This window comes from Bos taurus, chromosome 6 (assembly GCF_002263795.3).
Source record: "Bos taurus isolate L1 Dominette 01449 registration number 42190680 breed Hereford chromosome 6, ARS-UCD2.0, whole genome shotgun sequence".
In the NCBI taxonomy this organism is placed as follows: Eukaryota; Metazoa; Chordata; class Mammalia; order Artiodactyla; family Bovidae; genus Bos; species Bos taurus.
The window spans coordinates 9065230-9093098 of record NC_037333.1 but is presented as its reverse complement, the minus strand read 5'-3'; the positions used below and the strand labels follow the sequence as shown (position 1 = coordinate 9093098).

General features: G+C 36.8%; 1 pseudogene; it reads left to right on the top strand.

The window, feature by feature from the left end:
* Positions 1 to 22445, top strand: LOC784039 (peroxiredoxin-6-like; annotated as a pseudogene).
* Positions 22446 to 27869: the final 5424 nt, after the last annotated feature.

Genomic DNA, 27869 nt, shown 5'->3' with positions numbered 1-27869 from the left:
ATGACCTCCACCTCCTTCAGCAGCATTCCAAATGTGCAGTGCTGCAGGCCAAAAGATGTATCTTGTGACATTCCCATAGGTAGGTTTTGCTTCCTAGGGAAATACTACTTATTCACATAAGTTTTCAACATTGTTGAGGAGGAAAACACCTTCTTTTCCAGTGCCTACGTGAGACACAGCATTGTGGTTTTTTTTAGCAGAATTCACTGCTCATTTTTTTTTTTCCTTCAAATAATGACATGAACTGCCTAATAATACTTTGTTCTTAATTATACTCCAAAGGTGGATAATTGGCACAAATTTAAATTGTTTTACATAAAATGGTACCCTCAATATTGACTGAAAACTAACTTAAAGTTAATTGCTCTAAGTTCAAAGCACTAAAACAGCAGGAAAGAAAGCTTGGTCTTTAAGTTGGTTCCATATAATTATGCTTCTAAAAATGACTGTACCATATTGGAAAATTTATGAAATCTGTCTTACTATAATCATATCATACTTCATATCTATTTTTTCTCTTACTAATACTTTTATTTTTAAACTGAAGATTTAACTATTTCTGCAAAATTATTAGAAAAACTTTAAATTGCTGAAATTATTGCATTTTCTCCATTCACTATTTAATTTCTGGTAAACATTCACTTAGCCTAAGAAAGGATTAGAAAAGAAAAGAAACAATATAAAATTTAGATGTCATATAAGGCATTACTGAAGAAACAATCTACATTATAAATATTTATGAGATAAAATTATCCACACATAATTAAATTAATAATTTCTTTATTTTCACTTCAACTTTTGATATATGTATATATTATCAAATAGTAGATACATAGTGTTGTAATGTAAATTTTTATGCTTGAAGATATCAGAAAATATCCATTAAATTTAAGTGATATTAAAATGATGACTTGTGGACATTTAAATCAGTTTAACCATTATAATTGCATCCATGAAATTAAAAGATGCTTACTCCTTGGAAGAAAAGTTATAACCAACTTAGATAGCATATTAAAAAGCAGAGACATTACTTTACCAACAAAGGTCCGTCTAGTCAAGGCTATGGTTTTTCAAGTGGTCATGTATGGATGTGAGAGTTGGACTGTGAAGAAAGCTGAGCACCAAAAAATTGATGCTTTTGAACTGTGGTGTTGGAGAAGACTCTTGAGAGTCCCTTGGACTGCAAGGACATCCAACCAGTCCATCCTAAAGGAAATCAGTCCTGGGTGTTCATTGGAAGGACTGATACTAAAGCTGAAACTCCAATACTTTGGCCACCTTGTGGGAAGAGTTGACTCACTGGAAAAGACCCTGATGCTGGGAGGGATTGGGGGCAGGAGGAGAAGGGGACTACAGAGGATGAGATGGCTGGATGGCATCACCAACTTGATGAACATGAGTTTGAGTGAACTCCAGGAATTGGTAATAGACAGGGAGGCCTGGTGTGCTGCGATTCATGGGATCGCAAAGAATCAGAAACCACTGAGTGACTGAACTGAACTGAACATTATAATACCACCCATTTCTCCCAGTATATCAGAGATTCATGGATATTCAAGGTAGTCCTGATTCTGACTTTTACCCTTTGCAAATAGCTATCATTGAAATATCACCATATTCTTTTAAATGATGTGTTTGCTTCTTCTCCTTTTATCTTGTGAACTATTTGTGACTCATGGATATTTGTGTACAACATTTAGCATAGTACAGACCACATGAGGGAAATTCAATATTTGTTACATAACTGAATGTAAATGAATATTTTTATTCATAAAATGCTTGCTTATTTTTCAAATTGAATGCTTGATTCACATTTATCATGGAAATGACACTGTTGACAGCCAAGGAAGGAGGCTTAATTAGGGTTTAGAAAGAAGCATTGTAGAATTACTAGTTTGTCCTTGAATTACCTCAACAAAAATTATTCCCAGTATTATGTATTTGACAAAGGTAAATAGCTTACCATTCATTATTTTCAATGAGTTTATACCTTAAATGGCCAACATTAAACCATAAACTACTCAAGGGAGGCAAGTTAACACTTCACTATACATCCAATATCACTACATACCTAGTGTGTTACCTGCTTCAAAATAGGACTCAAATCAACTATGACTACTCTAAAAAAGCAGCAAATACTATTTGTTAAATCCAATACCACACTCAGCCTTGCATATTGAAGTTAAAAAGATAGTTCCTTCTCCTAGTGTTTATAAACTAGCAGAGAAAGAATAGTTATCAAGGAGTGAAAATGCATGGTGATAAACAGTGTGTTTGTGAAACTGAAGCAGGCTTCTTTGGTTTAAGGAAGTTTTCAAAGAACTCACGTATATGTTATGAACTAAAGAACAGTAAAGTAGAGTAGATATTTAACAGTAAAATAAACTAGATCTAGTAAACTAGATACTTTCTATGGCACCCCACTCCAGTACTCTTGCCTGGCTGCATTCCATGGGGTCAGGAAGAGTCAGACACGACTGAGCGACTTCACTTTCACTTTTCACTTTCATGCATTGGAGAAGGAAATGGCAACCCACTCCAGTCCTCTTGCCTGGAAAATCCCATGGACGGAGGAGCCTAGTAGGCTGCAGTCCATGGCGTCGGGAAGAGTCAGACATGACTGAGTGACTTCACTTTCACTTTTCACTTTCATGCATTGGAGAAGGAAATGGCAACCCACTCCAGTGTTCTTGCCTGGAGAATCCCAGGGACGGGGGAGCCTGGTGGGCTGCCGTCTATGGGGTCGCACAGAGTCAGACACTACTGACACGACTTAGCAGCAACAGCAGCAGACACTTTAAAGAGTTGATGAAAGATTTCTAGGAAAAGTGGAAGGCACATGAACAACTGTTTTAGCAAAATAATATCATGATAACATTTGTATTTAAGAAAATACCATTGCCTGTGTTTTGGAAAATGATTTGGTGAGGGTCAGGCAAAAGTTGCTTCATACAACTCCACAAAAGACTTACGTTGTCTGCGATAATATAACATCACTGAGAATGAAAAGTATAGGACAGATTCAGACACTAGTAAGAAGATAGTCTTAACAGGACTTATTCTTTCTATATATGTAAAGTTAGAGAGAAGGTATATACATATTCTGCCTTAGAGAGTTCTTTCCACTATGTCTTCAAGTATCATCTATCTGTAGCTTGATGACTCCCCACAAAAACCTCCATCTGAGAGCTTCCTTTCCATCTCAAGACCTAGATTTATCTGTTCTCAGTTACCTGTATTTCCATGATTCAAGGGCATCTCAAGTTTAATATATTCAAGAATCAATTTATTTTACCTGACAGACTTCTCCTATGTTTCCTATCTCAAAGAATGGCACCAATATCTCTGAAGCTGCTGAAGCAGAAAGCTGAATGATGATAAACCCTTAACATACTTCCTCTGTAACTGTGCATATGTGAAAAGACCAAGTCCTATTAAGATTATTTTGTTATTGTTCAGTCTCTAAGTCATTTCTGACTCTTTGCAACTCCATGGATTGAGGCGTGCAGGCTTCCGTATCCCTCACTGTTTTGTTACTAATACCTGAATCTGTCTTCTTCTCTCCATTCTTGTTGATATTTTAGTACAACCATAACTTTTGTGGAGTTCTGTAAAACAGCCCTGTAGCTGATCAGCTTTTGTCTTCACACTCACCAAACCACACTAGGTAGATGTTTAAGAAAATCAGTAAAGCCAACCCATCCTTGTCAAAGCAGCTTTTTTCCCTGTGATCATAAAAAAATACTATTTCCAGGTAAAAATAGAAAACTTTAATTAGTTAGTAAGTATCTTTCACCAATATTTCCATAAAACTTTATAAAGCATGTGCTCAAAATAACTAAATCAATATTGTGCAGTCAATAGACTTTGGATTTAATAGAATGCTTCCCCTAGCCTGGGCTTCCCTGGTTGCTCAGACAGTAAAGCCTGTAATGTGGGAGACCCACGATCCCTGGATCAGGAAGATCCCTTGGAGAAGGAAATGGCAACCCACTCCAGTATTCTTGCCTGGGAAATTCCATAGAAAAAGGAGCCTGGTAGGCTACAGTCCATCGGTCAGAGTCAGACAGGACTAGCAACTAACTTTTTATTTCCCCTAGCCTAGTACTTTCAAATAATTTGTGAGAAATTTAAGAATTAACATCAACTTTATTGAAGTGGATGAAAACCACAGAGAACAAGCTTATATACAGCCTTAGAAGCTCATGGTGCTGATTCTATATAGCTTCTGTAATAGACTGCATTGGATATACAAATGATCAAATTAAACTAAATTTCAAAATATATTGTAAATGTGTATCCAGAGTAAAACAATATTTTTTAATATACATTTATTTATTTAGATTGGAGGCTAATTACTTTACAATATTGTTGTGGTTTTGCCATACATTGACATGAATCTGCCACATGTGTACATGTGTTCCCCATCCTGAACCCCCTTCCCACCTCCCTTCCCATCCCTTCCCTCTGGGTCATCCCAGTTTACCAGCCCCGAGCACCCTGTCTCATGTATCAACCCTGGACTGGAGATCTATTTCACATATGATAATATACATGTTTCAATGCCATGCTCCCAAATCATCCCACCCTCGCCCTCTCCCGCAGAGTCCAAAAGACTGTTCTATACATCTGTGTCTCTTTTGCTGTCTCGCATACAGGGTTATTGTTACTTGCTACTGCTGCTAAGTCGCTTTAGTCATGTCCGACTCTGTGCAACCCCATAGACGGCAGCCCACAAGGCTCCCCCGTCCCTGGGATTCTCCAGGCAAGAACAATGGAGTGGGTTGCCATTTCCTTCTCCAATGGGTTATTGTTACCATCTTTCTAAATTCTATATATATATGTTATTATACTATATTGGTATTTTTCTTTCTGGCTTATTTCTGGAGCCTATTATACAGAGTGAAGTAAGCCAGAAATAAAAACAATAATTTTTAAAAGTATGTCCAAGATTTATATTTACTTCTGTTAAATGTTAATGCATTTATTCATTTAAAGTGTAACTGATTTACAATATCATATTAGTTTCAACAAAGGGATTCATTATTTTTAGGATTATACTCCTAAAAGTTATTACAAGATAATGGGTATAAATCCCAGTGGTACTGTTTAATATATCCTTGTTGTTCATCTATTTTACATAGTAGTTTGTACCTCTTAATCCAGTATCCAAGCCTTATCCTTTTGTCTTCCCTCTCCCCACCCTCCTCGGGTAATCAATAAGCTTGTTGTCTGTATCTCTGAGTCTGTTTATGTTTTTGCTATATATATTTGTTGGTTTTACTTTCTTTATTCCAAATATAAATGACATTATACAGTATTTATTTTTCACTGTCTGACTTATTTCACTAAGCATAATATTCTCTAGGTCCATCCATTTTGCTGAAAATGTCAGAATTTCATTTTTTTTGATTGGCTAAGTGAAATTTCAATAGGTAGATAGATATACACACACACACACCATATTTTCTTTATTCATTGTTGATGAATAGATGCACTGTTGATGCACTGTAGATGGACCCTCAGGTTGCCTCCCTAGTTTTTTTTTTTTTTTGTCTTCTTCTGATTTTTTAAATTAATTTATTTTTAATTAAAGGATATTTGTTTTACAATATTGTGTTGGTTTCTGCCATACATCAACACGAATCAGTCTTGGGTATACGTATGTCCCCTCCCTCTTGAAATAGCTTGGCTTTTGTAAATAGGAATGCTATGAACATTGAGGTGTGTGTATCTTTTTGAATATTTTTTTCTTTGTCCATTTAGAATATATACTCAGGAGTGAAATTATTGGATCATATAGTACTTCTATTTTTAGTATTTTTGTTGTAGAATCTGAAGTCACAAAATACTTCTCAGAGGACACTCAAGACAGTGGAGTATAGTTCATTAAGCTATCAGGTCCAAGGGGAATTGGTTCCCAACAAGGACCTCAATGATATTGGAGGACTCAGTTTTACACCTTTTGCTACATGGCCGGTTACATGTTAGTAATTAGTTTTACAACATGTAGGTAAGGAAGAATTAACAATTACAGCATGCAGGTGCAGGCACCATCATTAATCTAACTGAGACAACCTGACCTTTACTTCCAGTCTTTGTTTGCCATCTGTGAGGAGGGGCTTTCCTGGTTTTTCTTTAAGGATGGTTAACAGGGTTCAGGCCCAATTCACATCCTGCCTTGAGATGGCTGACAGTCTTCAGGATGAAATCCCTTTTGCCCTCCCCGCAACACTTTGAGAAACTTCTATACCGATTTCCACAGTGGCTGAACCAATTTATATTCCCGCCATCAGTATTCCAGGGTTCTCCTTCTTTTCTCCACATCCTCATCAACATTTGTAATTGTAGACATTTTGATGAAAGCCATTCTGCCAGGTGTGAGGTGATATCTCATTGTTATTTTGATTTTCATTTCTAGCATAATTAACGATAGTGAGCATCTTTTTATGAGGCTATTATCCACCTATATATCTTCCTTTGAAAAATACCTATTCAAGTCTTTGCCCATTTTTTGGTTGAGTTTGTTGTGTGTGTGTGTGTGTGTGTGTGTTTTGAGATTGTCTTTAATGAGCTGTTTAGATATTTTGGATATCAACACTTTATCAGTCTTACTGTTTGTAAATATTTTATCCCATCCTCTGGTTTGACTTTTTGTTTTGTCAGTGGTTTCCTTTGCTGTGCACAAGCTTTTAAGTTTAGTTAGGTCCCATTTCTTTATTTTTGCTTTTGTTTCTTTTTGCTTTTGATGTGGCTTGGGCATGATTCCCATTAACCATCATTAAAGAAAAACCAGGAAACCCCCTCCTCACATATGGCAAACAAAGATTTGGAAGTAAACGTCAGATTGTCTCAGATTAATGATAGCCCCTGTACCTGCATGCTGTAATTGTTAATTCTTCTGCACCTGCATGTTGTAAAACTAATTACTAACATGTAACCAGCCAGAGCCAGATAATATTGCCATGTTTTATGCCAAAAAGTGTTATGTCTATGTTCTCTTCTGAGAGGTGTATGGTTTTGGTCTTACATTTAGGTTTTTCACCTATTTTGAGTTTATTTCCGTATATGGTATGAGAAAAAGTTGTAACCTTTGACATATTGCGGTCCAGTTTTCCCAGCACCACTTATTGACAAGACTGTCTTAACTTTGTTACATATTTTGTCTCCTTTGTTGTGTTGATTGACCATGGGTATGTGAGTTTATTTCCAGGCTTTCTATTCTGTTCCATTGATCTATATGCGTGTTTTGTGCCAATACATGTTGCTTTGACCACCTGAGCTTCATAGGATAGTCTGGGAAGGTCATATCTTCAACTTTGTTCTTTTGTCTCAAGATTGCTTTGGCAATTCAGCATCTTTTCTGTTTCCATATGAATTTTAGGATAATTTGTCCTAGTTCTGTGAAAATGTCATGGGTAGTTCCATAAAGATTGTATTATATCTGTACATTGCTTTGGGTAGTACAGACTTTTTAACAATATTACATCCAAACTAAGAGCACAGGCTATCTTTCCATTTCTTTTTAGCAACTTCAGTTTCCTTCATCAGTTGTTTCATAGCCTCCGGATTATGGGTCTTTAATTTCTTTGGTTTACTCCTGGGTATTTTAAGTTTTGATGCAATTTTAAATAGCACTTCTTTACTTTCTCCTTCTGATATGTAATGGAAGTGAAGTGAAATCGCTCAATCATGTCCGACTCTCTGCGGCCCCATGGACTGTAGCCTTCCAAGCTTCTCTGTCCATGGGATTTTCCAGGCAATAGTACTGGAGTGGATTGCCATTTCCTTCTCCAGCGGATCTTCCCGACCCAGGGATCGAATCCGGGTCTCCCACATTGTAGACAGACGCTTTACAGTCTGAACTTACATGTAATTACTAGTGTATAAAGAAGCGGCAGATTTCTGCATGTTAATCTTGTATACTGAAACTTTACTGAATTCATAATGATTTTTTAAATACTTTTTTGGTGGAGACTTTAGTTTTCTATATAAAAACTGCTAATAGCGACCGTTTTACTCCTTACCTTCTAATTTGAATGTTATTTATTTATTTATTTTTGTCTGACTACTGTGGCTAGGATTCCAATACTATGCTAAATAAACATGCCAATAGTAAGTAATTTTGGCTTGTTCCTGAATTTAGAGGAAAGGCTTTCAGCTTTTCAGCATTGCATGTTATATAGGCTGTAGGTTTTTTGTAAATGGCCTTTATTATGTTGAGGTATGTTTGTTCCCTCCATCCCTACTTTGGTGAGATTTTTTGTCTTTCTTTTAATCAAGAATGGATGTTGACTTTTGTCAAATGATTTTTCGGCACCTATTGAGATGACCATGTGGCTTTTTTCTGACCTTTTGTTAATTTGTTGTATTACATTGATTGATTTGTGGATACCAAGTCATCTTTGAATCCCTGAAATAAAGCTAATTTGATCATGATGTATGATATTGGATATATATCAGATTTGGGAAATAACATCCTATGAACGTGTTTGTTGCTCAGTCGTGTCTGACTTTTTGAGACCCTATGTACTGTTACCTGCCAGATTCCTCTGTCCATGGGAGTCTCCAGACAAAAAGACTGTAGTGGGAAGCCATTTCCTTCCCCAGGGGATCATCCCGACCAAGGGATAGAACCCATGTCTTTTGCATTGCAGGCAGATTCTTTAACATCTATCTGAGTCATCAGGGAAGCCCCTAGTAGTGGAGAGGGTTGCCATGCCCTTCTCCAGGGGATCTTCCCAACCTAGGGATGGGACCCAGGTCTCCTGCATTGCCAGGGGATTCTTTACCAGCTGAGCTACTTAGGTACCTGAGTTCAACTGGCCCTCTTAATCTCTCATTGGATTCTGTTTGCTAATATTTTTAAGGATTTTTGTATCTATATTTATCAAAAATGTTGGCCTGTGATTTTCTCTTTTTGTACTGTTGTTTGGTTTTGGTATCAGGGTAATTGTGGCCTCATGGAATGCATTTGGGAATGTTATGAACTTTTCAATTGTTTTGACCTAGTTTGATAAGGTTAGATATTAATTCTTTATATATTTGGTAGAATTTCCCTGTGAAGCCATATAGTCCAAGACATTTGTTGACTGGAAGTTTTATAATTACAAATTCAATTTCGCTACTAGTGTTCAGTTTGTTCAAATTGTCTTTGTTCTTGCTTCATTTCTTGGCAGGTTGTATGTTTCTAGAAATCTGTCCATTTCTTTTGGGTGTCCACTAGGTTGATGTATAACTCCTCATAGTATTCTTTTCTGATTTTTTTTTTTTTCTATCTCTTGGTAATGTTTGTTATTTCTGCACTTTCACTTCTTATAATTGTTATTTGGGTACTTTGTTTCCTTCTTAGTGAACCTGACTAATGATTTATCAATTTTATCTTTTCAAAACCCTCCATCTTGTGTTCATTTATCTTTCATATTATTTTTTTTCTATTTATTTTTTGTCTCTTTATTAATTCTTTAATTATGGTTATTTTGAGCTTTGTTCTTCTTTTGCTAATCTTTTAGGTGGTAGGTTAGTTTGTTAACTTGAAATTTTACTTGTTTCTTGAGGGATGCCTGTATTACTATGAACTTCTCTCTTAAAATTGCTTTTGCTACATCCCATAGATTTTGGAAAGCTGTGTTTCTATTTTCTTTTGTCTTGAGGTATTTTATGAATTCTTCTTTGATATCATCATTGACCCATCATTTTTATAATAGCTTGTTGTTTAGTGTTGAGAGGGTAACAGGCAGGAAGGCTAAGGGCCCCCAAATGGAGGAAATAGGCTGCAAGTGTCAGACAGTTTTTCTCTCTCCCTTCAGCAACAGGAGGAAATAAACTGTAAGTATCAGATTTTTTTCCCTTCTCTATACAAAATTAAAAGGAGATTTCTTTTAAAATTCTGTGTTCCATGACAACACCTGGCTCCACCTGAACTTAACTTTTCTCAACCCTTGAGCTTTTCTTATGGAAATATTTTTCTTAAGCTGTTTTAATGAACTATGTATTTACCTTACACTCTATCTTTCTTCAAGTCTGTTCCACCTAAGACTCAGAACTGACTGGACAAACCAGTGTATTTTAACCAACAAACCAGTATGTTTTACTCATGCAAATGTTCTCCTAAACTATGTTAATGAGACTATGTATTTGCTTGGAAACCTGTCTTTCTTCAAGATTCATATCAATTATTTTATGGCCCAGGATGACTAACCTTGTGCCAATGTTATCTCAGAATGCATGTTGTGGGAGAGGGGCCTGGTGCCACTCTCTGAGTTTTGGGACATTTCCTTTTTCTAATTAGCAGCCTGCTGGTAGGTATATAACTTCCTGCTAAAGACTAGCAGGGGGGCACTCTTTCTGCCCTCTTCTGATGTCTGTGTCAGACGTGCTGTCTCTCTCTTTTATACTTTAATAAAACTTTATTACACAAAAGCTCTGAGTGATCAAGCCTCCTCACTGGCCTCAGATTAAATTCCTGTCCTCCAGAGGACAAGAATCCCAGAGTCTTTCATGGCTCAGCAACAACCTTTCAGTATTTGCATACCTGTTCTTTTCCCATTTTTATTTATGTCATTTGGTTTCTAGTTTCATACCATTTTGGTCAGTCAAAGTCCTTGATATAGTTTCTATCCTCTTAAATTTATTGAGACTTGTTCTGTGGCCTAGCATGTAATCTATCTTGAAGAGCATTTTATGGGCACTTGAAAAGAACATGTATTCTTCTGTTTTGGGATTATAATGTCCTATAGGTACTTACGGAGTTCCACTGGGCTATTGTTTCATTTAATACCACTGTTTAAGAAAATTTAAAAGAAAACCTTTTAAATTTCTGTCTAGATGATCTGTCCATTAATATAAGATTTTTTTTGTCCTTACCCAGAAAAATAAACATAAAGGAACACAAGCATACTGCTAAGGAAAATCAAACCACAAGGGAAGAAACCAAAAGAAGGAGAAATAAGCAGAGAAAAACTCAAAAAATAATTAGAAAACAAGTAATAAAATGTCAATAAGAGCGTATCTATCAATAATTACTTTAAATGTAAATAAATGATCCAATCAAAAGACACAGAGTGGATGATTGGATTTTAAAAATCCAATTCTTTCTACTTACTTACTTCAAGGTATCACTTCAGATCCAAAGACACACACAGACTAAAAGTGAGGGAATGGAAAAAGATATTTCATGCAAATAGAAATGATAAGAAAGGGAGGATAACAACATATTTCTTTTAAACAAATTCTAGAACAAAAGATGAGGAAAGTCATTATATAATAATAATGGATACAAGAGACAGTCAATGCAAGGGAAGGAGATAAAATCTGTTCACATGTATGCACCAAATATTAGACACACCAAAACATATAAAACAAATACTAACAGACATGAAGGAAGAAATGGCAATAATACAATAATAGTAGGAGACTTTAAAACCACAGTTATATTAAAGAACAGATCATCTGTTCATTATATCTAGTATAGGTTTTTTTTTTTAATTTTTATTATCAAGGGGTTAATATATGATAAGTTATTTGTTTTTCCTTTGTTTCTAAATAATAATCTTGCTAGGTAGAGTATCTTAGATTATAGACTTACCATTCCAGCACTTTGAATATATCATGCCATCTCTCTTCTGGTCTATAAAGCTTCCTTAAATTAGCTGATAGCTGAACAGAAATTTCCCTTGGTATATGACTTTTTTTTTTTTTTTCTCTTGTTCTTTTTAGAAATATTTAGAAAGATGGTAACAATAACCCTGTGTATGAGACAGCAAAAGAGACACTGATGTATAGATCAGTCTTATGGACTCTGTGGGAGAGGGAGAGGGTGGGGAGATTTGGGAGAATGGCATTGAAGCATGTATAATATCGTGTATGAAACGAGTCACCAGTCCAGATTCGATGCAGGATGCTGGATGCTTGGGGCTGGTGCACTGGGACGACCCAAAGGGATGGTATGGGGAGGGAGGAGGGAGGAGGGTTCAGGATGGGGAACACATGTATACCTGTGGCGGATTCATTTCAATATTTGGCAAAACTAATACAATATTGTAAAGTTTAAAAATAAAATAAAATTAAAAAAAAAGAAATCTCTTTTTATCTTTAACTTTTGCAGTTTTATTTATGGTATTTCTTTTTTTTTTTTTAATTTTATTTTACTTTTAAACTTTACATAATTGTATTAGTTTTGCCAAATATCAAAATGAAAAATATCATGTAAGAAACGAGTTGCCAGTCCAGGTTTGATACACGATACTGGATGCTTGGGGCTAGTGCACTGGGACGACCCAGAGGGATGGTATGGGGAGGGAAGAGGGAGGAGGGTTCAGGATGGGGAACACATATTTATGGTATTTCTTGATGTATTTTTTAGGATTTAATCTTGTTTGGAACCTCTATGCTTTCTGAACCTTGATATCTGTCTTTCTTCAGGTTCATGTAGTTTTTAGCCATAATTCCCTCAAACACATTTTTGATTCCTTCTTTCTCTTTTCTCTGGGACCCCATTTTATGTTTAATGTTATCACAGAGATCTCTGAAACTGTTTTCATTTTTAATTTGTTTTTCTTTTTGCTACTATGGTTGCATGATTTAAATGTATATTTTTGATAAGAAAAATATTTTATGGAATGAAATAGCTATATTTGAAAGATATTCATAATAAGTATAAATGAATTATTAAAAATGTAAAAAGTAATGTATTTTGTATTTATTTAAGCAATCAAGTTTAATGAGTGATCACATTTAATTGATATACCTAAAATATTAATCATGTTTCATAAAAAACATACATAATAGCATTAAGGAACTTGTATCTTAAATACACTTTTATTTTAAAAAGTGAAAATACTCCTTATTTTTAACTCCATGAAATCTACAATTTACTGTTCTTGGAAAGAAAGAAAAGATGCACATACTTCCTCTGCATATGCTTAATCAACTTTCCTAATACATGGGAAAACACCAGGCACCTGCCCACATCAGGAATAGTGCTTTGTGAGTGCCTCTGCCTAGAATTCTCCCTTCCTTAAAATACATGGATATTTATCCTTTATCTCTTTATGTTGACTTTTGAATGTAACTTTCTCTTTTCCTGATCATCTTAAAGATAAATTTCACATCTACTATCAGGGTTGCTTTTTATTTTTTATCTACACTGCTTACTTTCCTTATTTTGCTTCATAGTAGCAACCATACCAAATATAATACATATTGTTTTTATTTGTTCATGGTCTATCTGCCGCCTATAGTATGTGATCCTTTTAGATTACAGATTTTATTGACTGCTTTGGTTACTGCTATATCCCTAAAGATCAGGACAGCTGCATGTTAAATGCCCAATGCATGCATATTTGTGGGAAATGATGTTTTATTTCTAATACTCAAGTTTATCGATTAAAAAAGGTAAGTGAAGAATTCCCATTAGCTATAGGCTTAAAAATTCTGTCTTGAGATAAGAAATGTTAACTAGCTTATTCATATTTCATAAATATTGTATTATTTTTAGTCTAGTAAAATATATTATTGGAACATATAAATTAGAAAAATCAAATCTTAATAACTTTATATACCAAGAAATCTGTCTTTGTTAATTGAGGGATGCCTTGGAAACCAATACTATTCTCCAAAATAATTAACATCTTTCCTAAAACAAATAATATCTTACAAAAGCACTTTCTGTTTAAAATCCTCTGTGTGATAAAATGTCATTAAGAGGAATGGTTAAAGGCATAAACTCTGAAGCAGAAAGCCTCCGGTTAAAGCCCAGCTCTTCCATTTATTTGCTATACAGCCTTGAAAGAGACCCTTAATCTCTCTGTCTAGTTCCCACACCTGCAAAATAGGAATAAAATGAATAATTTAACTATTACTACCTTATATGATTGCTATGCAAATTTAATTAATCAATGCAGGTAAAACCTATAGAACAAAGTCTAGCAAATAGTATATAAATACATGCACAGAATACTATTTTTTAGGAAATTGTTTTTTTTTTTTTTAATCTATCTCCCTATATCTTCCCTCCCTTCAAATTTAACCATTTGCTTCCCAGACAGAATGTGATTTTTGGAGTCATGTATCAAAGGGCATATGAAGATAGAAGTGAGAAAAAGTAAATGAATGGATTCAAAAGAGATTGCATGAAGCTGTACAATCAGTTTAATCTCAGTTCAATGCATGAAAATGATATATTTTTTAAAAAGAATACATCATAAAATCACAGGCTATGAATTTGAACCCTTGTTTTTCTTCTTGTGTCTCTTTGGGAAATTGATTTTCCTGTGCTCAACAATAAAATGTAGACAATTATACTTGCATTAAATAGCTTGAGTAAATTGCTGCAAGGATAAAATATATTGCTACTAGTGAAAAGCAGTTTATGGTGATGGTAACCCACATGCCTTTCTCTCCAGGACTTGCTATTGGATTTCAAGTTCAAAGAGGTTCATGATTTATAGATCTGCCCACTTCACCAGGAATGACTGTTTATCTATTGTAAGGTTGTTCAGTTCAGTTCAGTCACTCAGTCCTGTCTGACTCTTTGCAACCCCATGAACTGCAACACACCAGGCCTCCTTGTCCATCACCAACTCCCGGAGTTTACTCAAACTCATGTCCACTGAGTTGGTGATGCCATCCAACCATCTCACTCTCTGTTGTCCCCTTCTCCTCCTGCCTTCAATCTTTCCAGCATCAGGATATTTTCAAATGAACCAGTTCTTTGCATCAGGTTGCCAAAGTCTTGGAGTTTCAGCTTCAGCATCAATTCTTCCAATGAATATTCAGGACTGATTTCCTTTAGGATGGAATAGTTGGATTTCCTTGCAGTCCAAGGGACTCTCAAGAGTCTTCAACCCCACAGTTCAAAAGCATCAATTCTTCAACACTCAGCTTTCTTTATAGTCCAAATCTCACATCCATACATGACTGCTAGAAAAACCATAGCCTTGACTAGACGGACCTTTGTTGGCAAAATAATGCCTCTGCTTTTTAATATGCTGTCTAGGTTGATCATAACTTTTCTTCCAAGGAGTAAGCATCTTTTAATTTCATGGCTGCAGTCACCATCTGCAGTGATTTTGGAGCCCCAAAACATAAAGTCTGTCACTCTTTCCTCTGTTGGAATATACATAATTCACTGACAATTCTATGTGGTTTATGAGACATACCTAAGATGGAAGGACACAGGCTAGAAGAAGGTTAAGAATCAAAAAAGTTATAACATGTAAATTCTAAATTAAACAAAAATAAAAAGTGCTTGTAGCTATATTACTATCCAACAAAATAGACTTTAAGGATAAAACAAAGTGAAGCTGAATAAAATTATGGTCATTTTATAATGACCATAATTATTTCAGAAGGAAAATATAGCAATTTTAATTTAGCTTACACTTGAGAATGTAGCTGCAAATTTTCTGTTTAAGTGCTGGTTCTGTCATTTTGAGCTTGAGAAATAAACTCTTTCAAATTAAAAAAAAAATGTAGGAAAGCTACTGATTAGCTCATAAGGCTGGCAGGAAGTTTACAAAACTAGATACACAGAAAGAAAGACAGCAATGCTAAGTTTCAACTACTGCATCATGATTATAATGCAAGCGACAGTCAGGTTACAATGTCACGTGGACACAGCTGGAGCAGCTGACACCAACACTATGGCTAGATATAGCTGCTAACACCACCGGATTTCCTGGGCAATTCTGGAGGATCTACATGGGTGAGTTAATCCTAGATCTTTCTCATCACTTGAAAAAAAGAGCCCAAGAATCCTAATCATCAAATCTTTTCAGGCTACAAATTGATAGATACATACAAATGTATATAAAATTTTTCTAAAGGCATAGTCATTGAGAAAATTAAAAAAAAAAACCTACAAGTAAAAATTTGCTTTTGCAAATTACAGAACAAACATGGCCTCTACAACTACAGCACAAGGCTAAAATATTCAACTTTTCATGGAAATTGCTACCCTGATGGATTTCAACGTCTTTTTTTCATGCCTTACTTGAATGGATTCCTGACTTATTCATTCAACAGTAGGGAAGGTGGCAAAAATATCCTTAAATAATTCAAAGTGCAAAATCCAACCTCGAAAACAATTAATAGATTGTCTCAACTTTCTTCCAGTTTTATTGAGCCACTATTGATATAGAGTTCTGTGATCCTTTGGCCTAAAATAGTCACCATAGCAGAGCTTGCAATTTGACAGACAAAAGACAAGCTGACAGCCATTCCTCAATCATAGACTGCCCTTCCAGTGCTAAGCTGAATTTGACATTTTAATTTAAAAGGTATTTTAACATAGATACACACACACATACACACACACACACACACACACATTCTGCTATTACAAAATCAGTGTTATCTTACCTGAACCAAAAAGAAAAAAAATCTCCTGATATTCAAAAGGCAGATTTTTTTGTAAGAAATATATTATGGTTCTATATACATGAATCCTGATAGATTTAAAATAATATTACTAGTTTATTATTGTAATGTATCTTATCACTACAGAAAATAATAATAACTAGTAAGAATCAAGAAGGAATTACTATAAGTACAGAATTCAAATTCCTGTTTCTATAATTATTTACCAACTTGAGTGAAAGGATGTGTAAGTGGGCATATGCATGACTGTTATAACACATTAATGAACAGGAATCATAAATATATCAAAAATCATTGTATTAGTTTTATTTTTAAGAAGGAAAACCTTAATTTGTTAATTAGGATTACTTAGAGAAATATAAATAGCACTATATTTGGTTTTACAGAACAACTAGCACATAAACTCTGAACAAAATATATTTAATAAGTAAAAGAAAATACAATGTCACTATATGACCTATTCAATCAAATAAGGCAGTGGCATAATCTAAAAGCATCAAATTGACTAAAATAGCAATTTTCAGTATAACCTGCACCATCTTGCCCATGAAATCAGCTGTTTGGCATCCAGAGTCAGCCAACAGCTGGTCTTGTCCCAGTTGGTTGAATCGTGAATGTGGAACTGACTAAGGAATCCAAGCATCTCAAGTTTGGTATGGGGGCCTTGTGGGGAGATTTGAGGGAGGAGTATTACCAATCCCTCATAGATGTCAAGGAATTATTGTACTTCTTTTCAGTATACTGTCTTACCATATTACATTTTGTTAGGAAAATAAAAAGAAAATTCCATTAATTCCAGATTAGTTACATTTTTAGAAACTATGCTAAACTTGGAGTCATTGAAGGAGAAAGACAACCAAAGCCATTAACCATAATTTTTACTAAATCTTTGCTATATGAGAACACTTTAAAAAGATGCCTCTGTGGAAACAGGAAACAAAAATTTATAAAATAGATTGGGTAAGGTTACTAGAGTTTGGTATGACTTGGTTCTAACCATTGTTGAAAAAAATGTTGAAATTTTTGGCCAGCATGGAGAAACTGAGGTTGCCTTAATCATAGGACTGGATGCAGCATAATTAAGACTGGGGCTGTAATTAAGCCCATGATAAATAATTGAATGTTTGTTGAATGAATGAATAGCCACTGGCTGACCAATTTGGATTTAGCAAGAGTTCAGGGAAGAAAAGTTGAGAGCTAAGACATTGGTAGTCTCACTGGAAATTTTTCAGTCTATCAGCATCTTTTACCAAATACAATTCTATTATTTTCTTTCCTTCCATGTTATTAATTTCAGTAAAGTTTCAGGAATACAAAAGCAACATTCAAGTAGCAGTTGCATTTCTATACATTAAGCATAAACTCTCCGGAAAAAAAGAAAAGAAGTAAACAATCTTTTTTTTTTTGATACATAAAAATATTTTATTTTCAATCTTTTATTAAAAGGGAAGGTAGGTTTTAAAGATTGAGAGACACAGAGTTTAAACTCCTGATTTTCTGGTGGTCCTTAAATTCTTGAACTTTTAGCCATTTCTTGAACTTCCTTTCCATCACTAGTAGTTTTCTTTTTTTTTTTTTAATTTAATTTTATTTTTAAACTTTACAATATTGTATTAATTTTGCCAAATATCGAAATGAATCTGCCACAGGTATACCTGTGTTCCCCATCCTGAACCCTCCTCCCTCCTCCCTCCCCATACCCTCCCTCTGGGTCGTCCCAGTGCACCAGCCCCAAGCATCCAGTATCGTGCATCGAACCTGGACTGGCGTCTTGTTTCATACATGATATTATACATGTTTCAATGCCATTCTCCCAAAACTCCCCACCCCCTCCCTCTCCCACAAAGTCCATAAGACTGATCTATACATCAGTGTCTCTTTTGCTGTCTTGTACAGGGTTATTGTTACCATCTTTCTAAATTCCATATATATGCATTAGTATACTGTATTGGTGTTTTTCTTTCTGGCTTACTTCACTCTGTATAATAGGCTCCAGTTTCATCCATCTCATTAGAACTGATTCAAATGTATTCTTTTTAATGGCTGAGTAATACTCCATTGTGTATATGTACCACTGCTTTCTTATACATTCATCTGCTGATGGGCATCTAGGTTGCTTCCATGTCCTGGCTATTATAAACAGTGCTTTGATGAACATTGGGGTACACGTGTCTCTTTCCCTTCTGGTTTCCTCAGTGTGTATGCCCAACAGTGGGATGGCTGGATCATAAGGCAGCTCTGTTTCCAGTTTTTTAAGGAATCTCCACACTGTTCTCCATAGTGGCTGTACTAGTTTGCATTCCCACCAACAGTGAAAGAGGGTTCCCTTTTCTCCACACCCTCTCCAGCATTTATTGCTTGTAGACTTATGGATCGCAGCCATTCTGACTGGTGTGAAATGGTACCTCATAGTGGTTTTGATTTGCATTTCTCTGATAATGAGTGATGTTGAGCATCTTTTCATGTGTTTGTTAGCCATCTGTATGTCTTCTTTGGAGAAATGTCTATTTAGTTCTTTGGCCCATTTTTTGATTGGGTCATTTGTTTTTCTGGAGTTGAGCTGTAGGAGTTGCTTGTATATTTTTGAGATTAGTTGTTTGTCCGTTGCTTCATTTGCTATTATTTTCTCCCATTCTGAAGGCTGCCTTTTCACCTTGCTAATAGTTTCCTTTGTTGTGCAGAAGCTTTTAAGTTTAATTAGGTCCCATTTGTTTATTTTTGCTTTTATTTCCAATATTCTGGGAGGTGGGTCATAGAGGATCCTGCTGTGATGTATGTCGGAGAGTGTTTTGCCTATGTTCTCCTCTAGGAGTTTTATAGTTTCTGGTCTTACATTGAGATCTTTAATCCATTTTGAGTTTATTTTTGTGTATGATGTTAGAAAGTGTTCTAGTTTCATTCTTTTACAAGTGGTTGACCAGTTTTCCCAGCACCACTTGTTAAAGAGATTGTCTTTAATCCATTGTGTATTCTTGCCTTCTTTGTCAAAGATAAGGTGTCCATATGTGCGTGGATTTATCTCTGGGCTTTCTGTTTTGTTCCATTGATCTATATTTCTGTCTTTGTGCCAGTACCATACTGTCTTGATACTAGAACTAATCAATGATTATAGTAAAGTTGCAGGATATAAAATCAACACACAGAAATCCCTTGCATTCCTATACACTAATAATGAGAAAACTGAAAGAGAAATTAAGGAAACAATTCCATTCACCATTGCAATGGAAAGAATAAAATACTTAGGAATATATCTACCTAAAGAAACTAAAGATCTATATATAGAAAACTATAAAACACTGGTGAAAGAAATCAAAGAGGACACTAATAGATGGAGAAATATACCATGTTCATGGATTAGAAGAATCAATATAGTGAAAATGAGTATACTACCCAAAGCAATTTATAGATTAAATGCAATCCCTATCAAGATACCAATGGTATTCTTCACAGAGCTAGAACAAATAATTTTACAATTTGTATGGAAATACAAAAAACCTCGAATAGCCAAAGCTATCTTGAGAAAGAAGAATGGAACTGGAGGAATCAACCTACCTGACTTCAGGCTCTATTAGAAAACAATCATTTTTATAACAACATCAAAAAGAATAAAATACTTGTGGATGAATTTAACCAAGAAAGTTAAAGACTTGTGCATTGAAAACTATAAAACATTAAAGGAAGAAATTGAAGAAGACACGCCTGAATGGAAAAACAGTGTGTGTTCTCAGATTGCTACTTCTGTTTGTCTAAGTCATGTCTGAATCTTTTTGACTCTGTAGGCCACCAGGCTCCTCTGTCCATGGGATTTCTCAAGCAAGCATACTGGAGTGGGTTGCCATTTCCTTCTCCAGATGGTCTTCCAGACGCAGGAATCGTTTCTGCATCTCCTGCATTGGCAGGGAAGTTTCTTTACTGCTGAGCCAACAGTAAAGGTCTGTAGTGATTTCAGTTCTGTTCAGTTCAGTGCAATCGCTCAGTCGTGTCCGACTCTTTGTGACCGCATGAATCACAGCACGCCAGGAGTCCCTGTCCATCACCAACTCCCGGAGTTCACTCAAACTCATGTCCATCGAGTCGGTGATACCATCCAGCCATCTCATCCTCTGTCGTCCCCTTCTCCTCCTGCCCGCAATCTCTCCCAGCATCAGAGTCTTTTCCAATGAGTCAACTCTTCACATGAGGTGGCCAAAGTACTGGAGTTTCAGCTGTAGCATCATTCCTTCCAAAGAAATCCCAGGACTGATCTCCTTTAGCATGGACTGGTTGGATCTCCTTGCAGTCCAAGGGACTCTCAAGAGTCTTTTCCAACACTACAGTTTAAAAGCATCAATTCTTTGGCACTCCGCTTTCTTCACAGTCCAACTCTCACATCCATACATGACCACTGGAAAAACCATAGCCTTGACTAGACGGACCTTTGTTGGCAAAGTAATATTCTGCTTTAGAATATACTATCTAGGTTGGTCATAACTTTCCATCCAAGGAGTAAGCGTCTTTTAATTTTATGGCTGGAATCACTATCTCCAGTGATTTTGGAGCCCCAAAAAATAAAGTCTAACACTGTTTCCACTATTTTCCCATTTATTTCCCATGAAGTTATGGGACCAGATTTACAGATTTAATAAAATCCATGGCAAAATTTCAATCTCATTTTTTGCAAATGCTGGAAAAATAATCCTCAAGAATCAAATGGAACCACAAAGATTCAAAATAGCTAAAGCAATCTTGTGAAAGAAGAAAGAAAAGTTAGAGGCATCATACTTTTAATTTTCTATTTGTATTACAAAGCTATAGGAATCAAAACAGTATGATACTGGCATATAAAGAAACACATAGACCAATAGAACAGAATGAAGGACCCTCAAATAAACCCACACATGTTTAATCAAATGATCTTTAACAAAAGTGCCAAGAATATAAAGTGGGCAAAAAATAACTTCTTCAATGAATACTGTTGAGATACTGCACATTCATATACAAAAGAATGAAATTGGACCCTTATCTTACATAATATACAGAAATCAACTTAAATTAAAACCTTAAACATAAGACTTTAATTGTAAAACTCCTAGAATAAAAAAAAATAATTTCTACCTCAGTCTTTACAATGCATTTTTTAAATGACACAAAAGCATAGGCAACTAAGAAATGAACAATGTAATCAATAAAATTTCCTATGGAAAAGGAGAAAATATTTGTAAACCATATGTCTGATAAAGGATTAATATCCAAAATATATAAGAAAATTCTATCACTCAATAACAAAAACTAAGCACATTAAAAATGTGCAACTGGAGAAATTAGAACCACAGGCTAGTGGCTGTCGGTCCTGCATCTCCTCCTACATCCGTATCACTGCTGCCGCCACGGGCGGAGGTCTTCTCCTCCAGGATGAGGCTCCCAACTTTGAAGCAAGTACTACCATCAGCCGCATCTGTTTCCATGACTATCTGGGAGACTCACAGGGAATTCTCTTCTCCCATCCTCGGGACTTTACCCCAGTGTGTACCACAGAACTCGGCAGAGCAGCAAATCTGGCACCAGAACTTGCCAAGAGAAAAGTTAAGATGATTGCTCTTTCCATAGCCAGCGTGGAAGACTATCTTGCATGGAGCAAGGATATCAATGCTTACAATGGTGAAGAGCCACAAAAAAATTACCTTTTCCTATCACTGATGATAAGAATGGGGACCTAGTCATTCAGTTGGGCATGTTGGACCCACCAGAGAATGACGAAAAGAACATGCCTGTGACCGCTCATGTGGTGTTCACTTTTGGTCCTGATAATAAACCAAAACTGTCCATCCTCTACTCAGCTACCACTGGCAGGAACTTTGATGAGATTCTCTTTCCAGCTGAGAGCAGAGAAGAAGGAAGTCACCCCGGCTGAATGGAAGAATGGGGACAGCATGATGGTCCTTCCAACCATTCCTGAAGAGGAAGCAAAAACAACTTTTCCTTAAAGGAATCTTTTCACCAAAGAGCTCCCATATGGCAAGGAATACCTCTACTACACCCCCAGCTATAGGCTCGTCACAGAGTTGGTACTGGAGCTGCCCACTTAGCACCATGAGCCAGAGGATGGCAGGTGCCCATCATGTTTCCCCACAGCAATCCATTAAAAACATCCTGGTGTGATCACAGCCAAGGTCTTTAGGTTGCTATACTACTGGCTTATTAAATGAAAGCAGTTCTAAAAATCCCTTGGGGTCCTTTGTGCCTTCAACTGCTTTCTCCTCTGTTCATATATCTTCACACTCTCTGCTGACTCTCTTTGAAATTTGAGACTCATCTTAAATCTCTGCAGGGTTTATGACCAAGAGGTGGCATCAGTTTATGGTCAAAAAAGCCTGCTTTGCTCCATCATAGTGTCAGCTGAAATGCTCATTTCACTTTTTAAAACCTGAATGGAAAAAACAGGGTGGGGGGGGGCGGTCTTAAGATGGCAGAGGAATAGGATGGGGAGACCACTTTCTCCCCGACAAATTCATCAAAAGAACATTTGAACACTGAGTAAATTCCACAAAACAACTTCTGAATGCTGGCAGAGGACATCAGGCACCCAGAAAAGCAGCCCATTGTCTTCGAAAGGAGGTAGGAAAAAATATCAAAGACAAAAAGAGAGACAAAAGAAGTAAGGACAGAGATCTGTCCCAGGAAGAGAGTCTTAAAAAAGAGAGGTTTCCAAACACCAGGAAACACTTTCACTGGTGAGTCTGTGGCGAGCCTTGGAACCTCAGAGGGCAACATAACCGGGAGGAAAAATAAATAAATAATTAAAACCCACAGATTGTGTGCCCAACGGTAACTCCCAGCAGAGAAGCAGTGCAGACGCCCTCATCTGCCAGTAGCAAATGGGGGCTGGGTAGGGAGGCAGGGGCTGAATTGCTTAGAGTAAGGACCAGGCCTGAATGCCCCAAGGGCAATCTGAGGGAACTAACTTGAGATATCAAACCAGACTGTGGGCTAGCTACCCTGCGAAAAGCCCTAACCTAAGACACTGCCAGGCTCTCTCACAGAACAAATGACTGAGCAGAGCTAGCTGGCTGTGGACCGGCCCATCTGCCAGAGACAGGCAGGCAAGGGCAGCTAGAGCCAGAAGGGGGCAACCACGGCCCCAGAGAGGCATCATCTACCAAACTGCAAGCAGGCTTCGTTGCTAACCAAGACTTCTTGGGATTCTGGATGGTCAACATCCGCCTGAGAAGGTTGTGCTGGTTGTACACCCAGAAAACCAAGCAGCAGGAACAGGGGAGGTGATAAGTCACAGCAACTGTGCTCACCAAACACAGTCACCTGAGCTGCTAGGACCTGGGAAGGGCACAAACACAAGCCCAACAGAGTCTGTGCCTTTGTGGAGTACCCGAGAACTTGAACCTGAGTGGCGTAGAGCTGGGAAGTGCATACAACCCAGGGCCGGCCTCAGACAGTTCCCAGCAGAGCAACCTAGAGCCTAAGCAGTGTAGACAGGGAAGGTACACACTGTGAGTGGGGGCAAACCCAGTGTGGATGAGACACTGGGAGCACTCCCCACAGACACCAATGTTATTGGTTTGCAGTGTTCCTCCCTCCCCACAGCACTACTGAACAAGTAAGCCTAAAAAAGTGTCCACCACCGCCCCCTTGTGTCAGGGCGTAAATTAGACACTGAAGAGACCCACAAACAGAAGAAGCAAAACAGAGGGAACCTCCTTGGAAGTGACAGGTGCAATAAATTAAAACCCTATAGTTAGCACTGACTACATAGGAAGGGGCCTATAGATCTTGAGAAGTGTAAGCCAGATCAAGGAACTATCTGAAAATGAACTGACCCGACACTGTCCACAACAATACCAGAGAAAGTCCTAGATATATTTTTACTATTATCAATAACCATGTATATGAGACAGCAAAAGAGACACTGATGTATAGAACAGTCTTTTGGACTCTGTGGGAGAGGGAGAGGGTGGGATGATTTGGGAGAATGGCATTGAAACATGTATAATATCATATATGAAACGAGTCGCCAGTCCAGGTTCAATGCACAATACTGGATGCTTGGGGCTGGTGCACTGGGAAGACCCAGAGGGATGGTATGGGGAGGGAGGATGGAGGAGGGTTCAGGATGGGGAACACAGGTATACCTGTGGTGGATTCATTTTGATATATGGCAAAACCAATACAATATTGTAAAGTTAAAAAATAAAATAAAAAATGTATATATATATTTTTTTTAAGTCCTCTATTACTTCTTTAATTTTCATTATTATAACCTACTACTACTTTGAAAAAAAAAAGACCCTATTTTTTAAAGCAAACTTCATATATATATATATATATATATATATATATATAATAATTTTGTGACTTTTTTTTTTAAATATTGTGTTTTTGAGACTCCAAACTCTACTTTAGATTTTTAATCTTTGTTTTTTTGTATTTGTTATCAACTTTGTACCTTTAAGAACCCAATCTTCAGTACCCATTTTTACTTGGGAGCAAGATTACCGGTTTGACTGCTCTCTCCCCCTTGGGACTCTCCTTTTTCTCCACCAGGTCTCCTCTATCTGCTGCCTCCCCCTTCTCTTCTCTACCCAACTCTGTGAATCTCTTTGTGTGTTCCGGACTGTGGAGAACACTTAGGGAACTGATTACTGGCTGGATCTGTCTCTCTCCTTTTGATTCCCATTTTATCCTCCTGGTCACCTTTGTCTCTTCCTCCCTCTTCTCTTCTCTGTGTGACTCCGTGAACATTTCTGAGGGGTCCAGACTGTGGAGAGCACATAGGGAAGTGATTACTGGCTAGCTTGCTCTCTCCCCTTTTGATTCCCCCTTTATCCTCCTGGCCACCTCTGTCTCCTTCCTCCCTCTTCTCTTCTGTGTGTAACTCCATGAACATCTCTGAGGGATCCAGTCTGTAGAGAACAAATAGGGAAGTGATTACTGGCTAGCTTGCTCTCTTCCCTTTTGATTTCCCCTCTTCTCCTCCTGGTCACCTCTATCTCCCTCCTCCCTCTTCTCTTCTCCCTGTAACTCTGTGTACCTCTCCGGGTGTCCCTCACTGTGGAGAAACTTTTCATCTTTGACCTACATGTTTTATCATTGTGCTGTATAGATGGAGAAGTCTTGAGGCTACTGTAAGAATAAGACTGAAAACCAGAGGCAGAAGGCTTAAGTCCAAATCCTGAGAACACCAGAGAACTCCTGACTCCAGGGAACATTAATCAATAGGAGCTCATCAAATGCCTCCATACCGACACTGAAACCAAGCACTACCCAGGGGCCACCAAGTTCCAGAGCAAGACATACCATGCAAATTCTCCAGCAACACAGGAACATAGCCCTGAGCTTCAATATAAATGGTGTCCAAAGTCACTCCAAACGCACTGACATCTCATAACTCATTATTGGACACTTCATTGCACTCCAGAGAGAAGAAATCCAGCTTCACCCACCAGAACACTGACACAAGCTTCCCTAACCAGGAAACCTTGACAAGCCACCTGTCCAACCCCACCCACAGTGAGGAAACTCCACAATAAAGAGAACTCCACAAACTGCCAGAATACAGAAAGGCCACCCCAAACACAGCAATATAAACAAGATGAAGAGGCAGAGAAATACCCAGCAGGTAAGGAACAGGATAAATGTCCAGCAAACCAAACAAAAGAGGGAAGAGATAGGGAATCTAACTGATAAAGAATTCCAAATAATGATAGTGAAAATGGTCCAAAATCTTAAAAACGAAATGGATTTACAGATAAATAGCCTGGATACAAGGATTGAGAAGATGCAAGAAAGTTTATCAAGGACATAGAAGAAATAAAAAAGAATCAATATATAACAAATAATGCAATAACTGAGACCAAAAACACTCTGAGGGAACCAACAGTAGAATAATGGAGGCAGAAGAGAGAATAAGTGAGGTAGAAGATAGAATGGTAGAAATAAATGAAACAGAGAGGAAAAAAGTAAAATGAATTAAAGAAATGAGGACAATATCAGAGACCTCTGGGACAATGTTAAATGCCCCAACATTTGAATCATAGGAGTCCCAGAAGAAGAAAACAAAAAGAAAGATCATGAGAAAATACTTGAGGAGATAATAGTTGAAAACTTCCCTAAAATGGGGAAGGAAATAATCACCAAAGTCTAAGAAACCCAGAGTTCCAAACAGGATAAACCCAAGGCAAAACACCCCAAGACACATATTAATCAAATTAACAAAGATCAAACACAAAGAACAAATATTAAAAGCAGCAAGGGAAAAACAACAAATAACATACAAGGGGATTCCCATAAGGATAACAGCTGATATTTCAATTGAAACTCTTCAGGCCAGGAGGGAATGGCAGGACATACTTAAAAGTGATGAAAGAAAATAACCTACAGCCCAGATTACTGTACCCAGCAAGGATCTCATTCAAATATGAAGGATAAATCAAAAGTTTTACAGACAAGCAAAAGCTGAGAGAATTCTGCACCACCAAACCAGCTCTCCAACAAATGCTAAAGGATATTCTCTAGACAGGAAACACATAAAGGGTGTATAAACTTGAACCAAAAACAATAAAGTAAATGGCAACAGGATCATACTTATCAATAATTACCTTAAACGTAAATGGGTTGAGTGCCCCAACCAAAAGACAAAGACTGGCTGAATGGATACAAAAACAAGACCCCTATATATGTTGTCTACAAGAGACCCACCTCAAAATAAGGGACACATACAGACTGAAAGTGAAGGGCTGGAAAAAGATATTCCACAAAAATAGAGACCAAAAAAAAGCAGGAATACCAATACTCATATCAGATAAAATAGACTTTAAAACAAAGGCTGTGAAAAGAGACAAAGAAGGACACTACATAATGATCAAAGGATCAATCCAAGAAGAAGATATAACAATTATAAATGTATATGCACCCATCATAGGAGCACCTCAATATGTAAGACAAATGCTAACAAGTATGAAAGGGGAAATTAACAATAACACAATAATAGTGGGAGACTTTAATACCCCACTCACACCTATGGATAGATCAACTAAACAGAAAATTAACAAGGAAACACAAACTTTAAATGATACAATAGACCAATTAGACCTCATTGATATTTATAGGATATTTCACCCCCCAAAAATGAATTTCACCTTTTTCTCAAGCACACACATAACCTTCTTCAGGATAGATCACTTCCTGGGTCATAAATCTAGCCTTGGTAAATTCAAAAAAATTGAAGTCATTCCAAGCACCTTTTTTGACCACAATGCAGTAAGATTAGATTTCAATTACAGGAGAAAAACTATTAAAAATTCCAACATGTGGAGGCTGAACAATACCCTGCTGAGTAACCAACAATCACAGAGAAAATAACAAAATAAATCAAAATATGCATAGAAATGAATGAAAAGGAAAACACAACAATGCAAAACCTGTGGGACACTGTAAAAGCAATGCTAAGGAGAAGGTTCATAGCAATACAGGCATACCTCAAGAAACAAGAAAAAAGT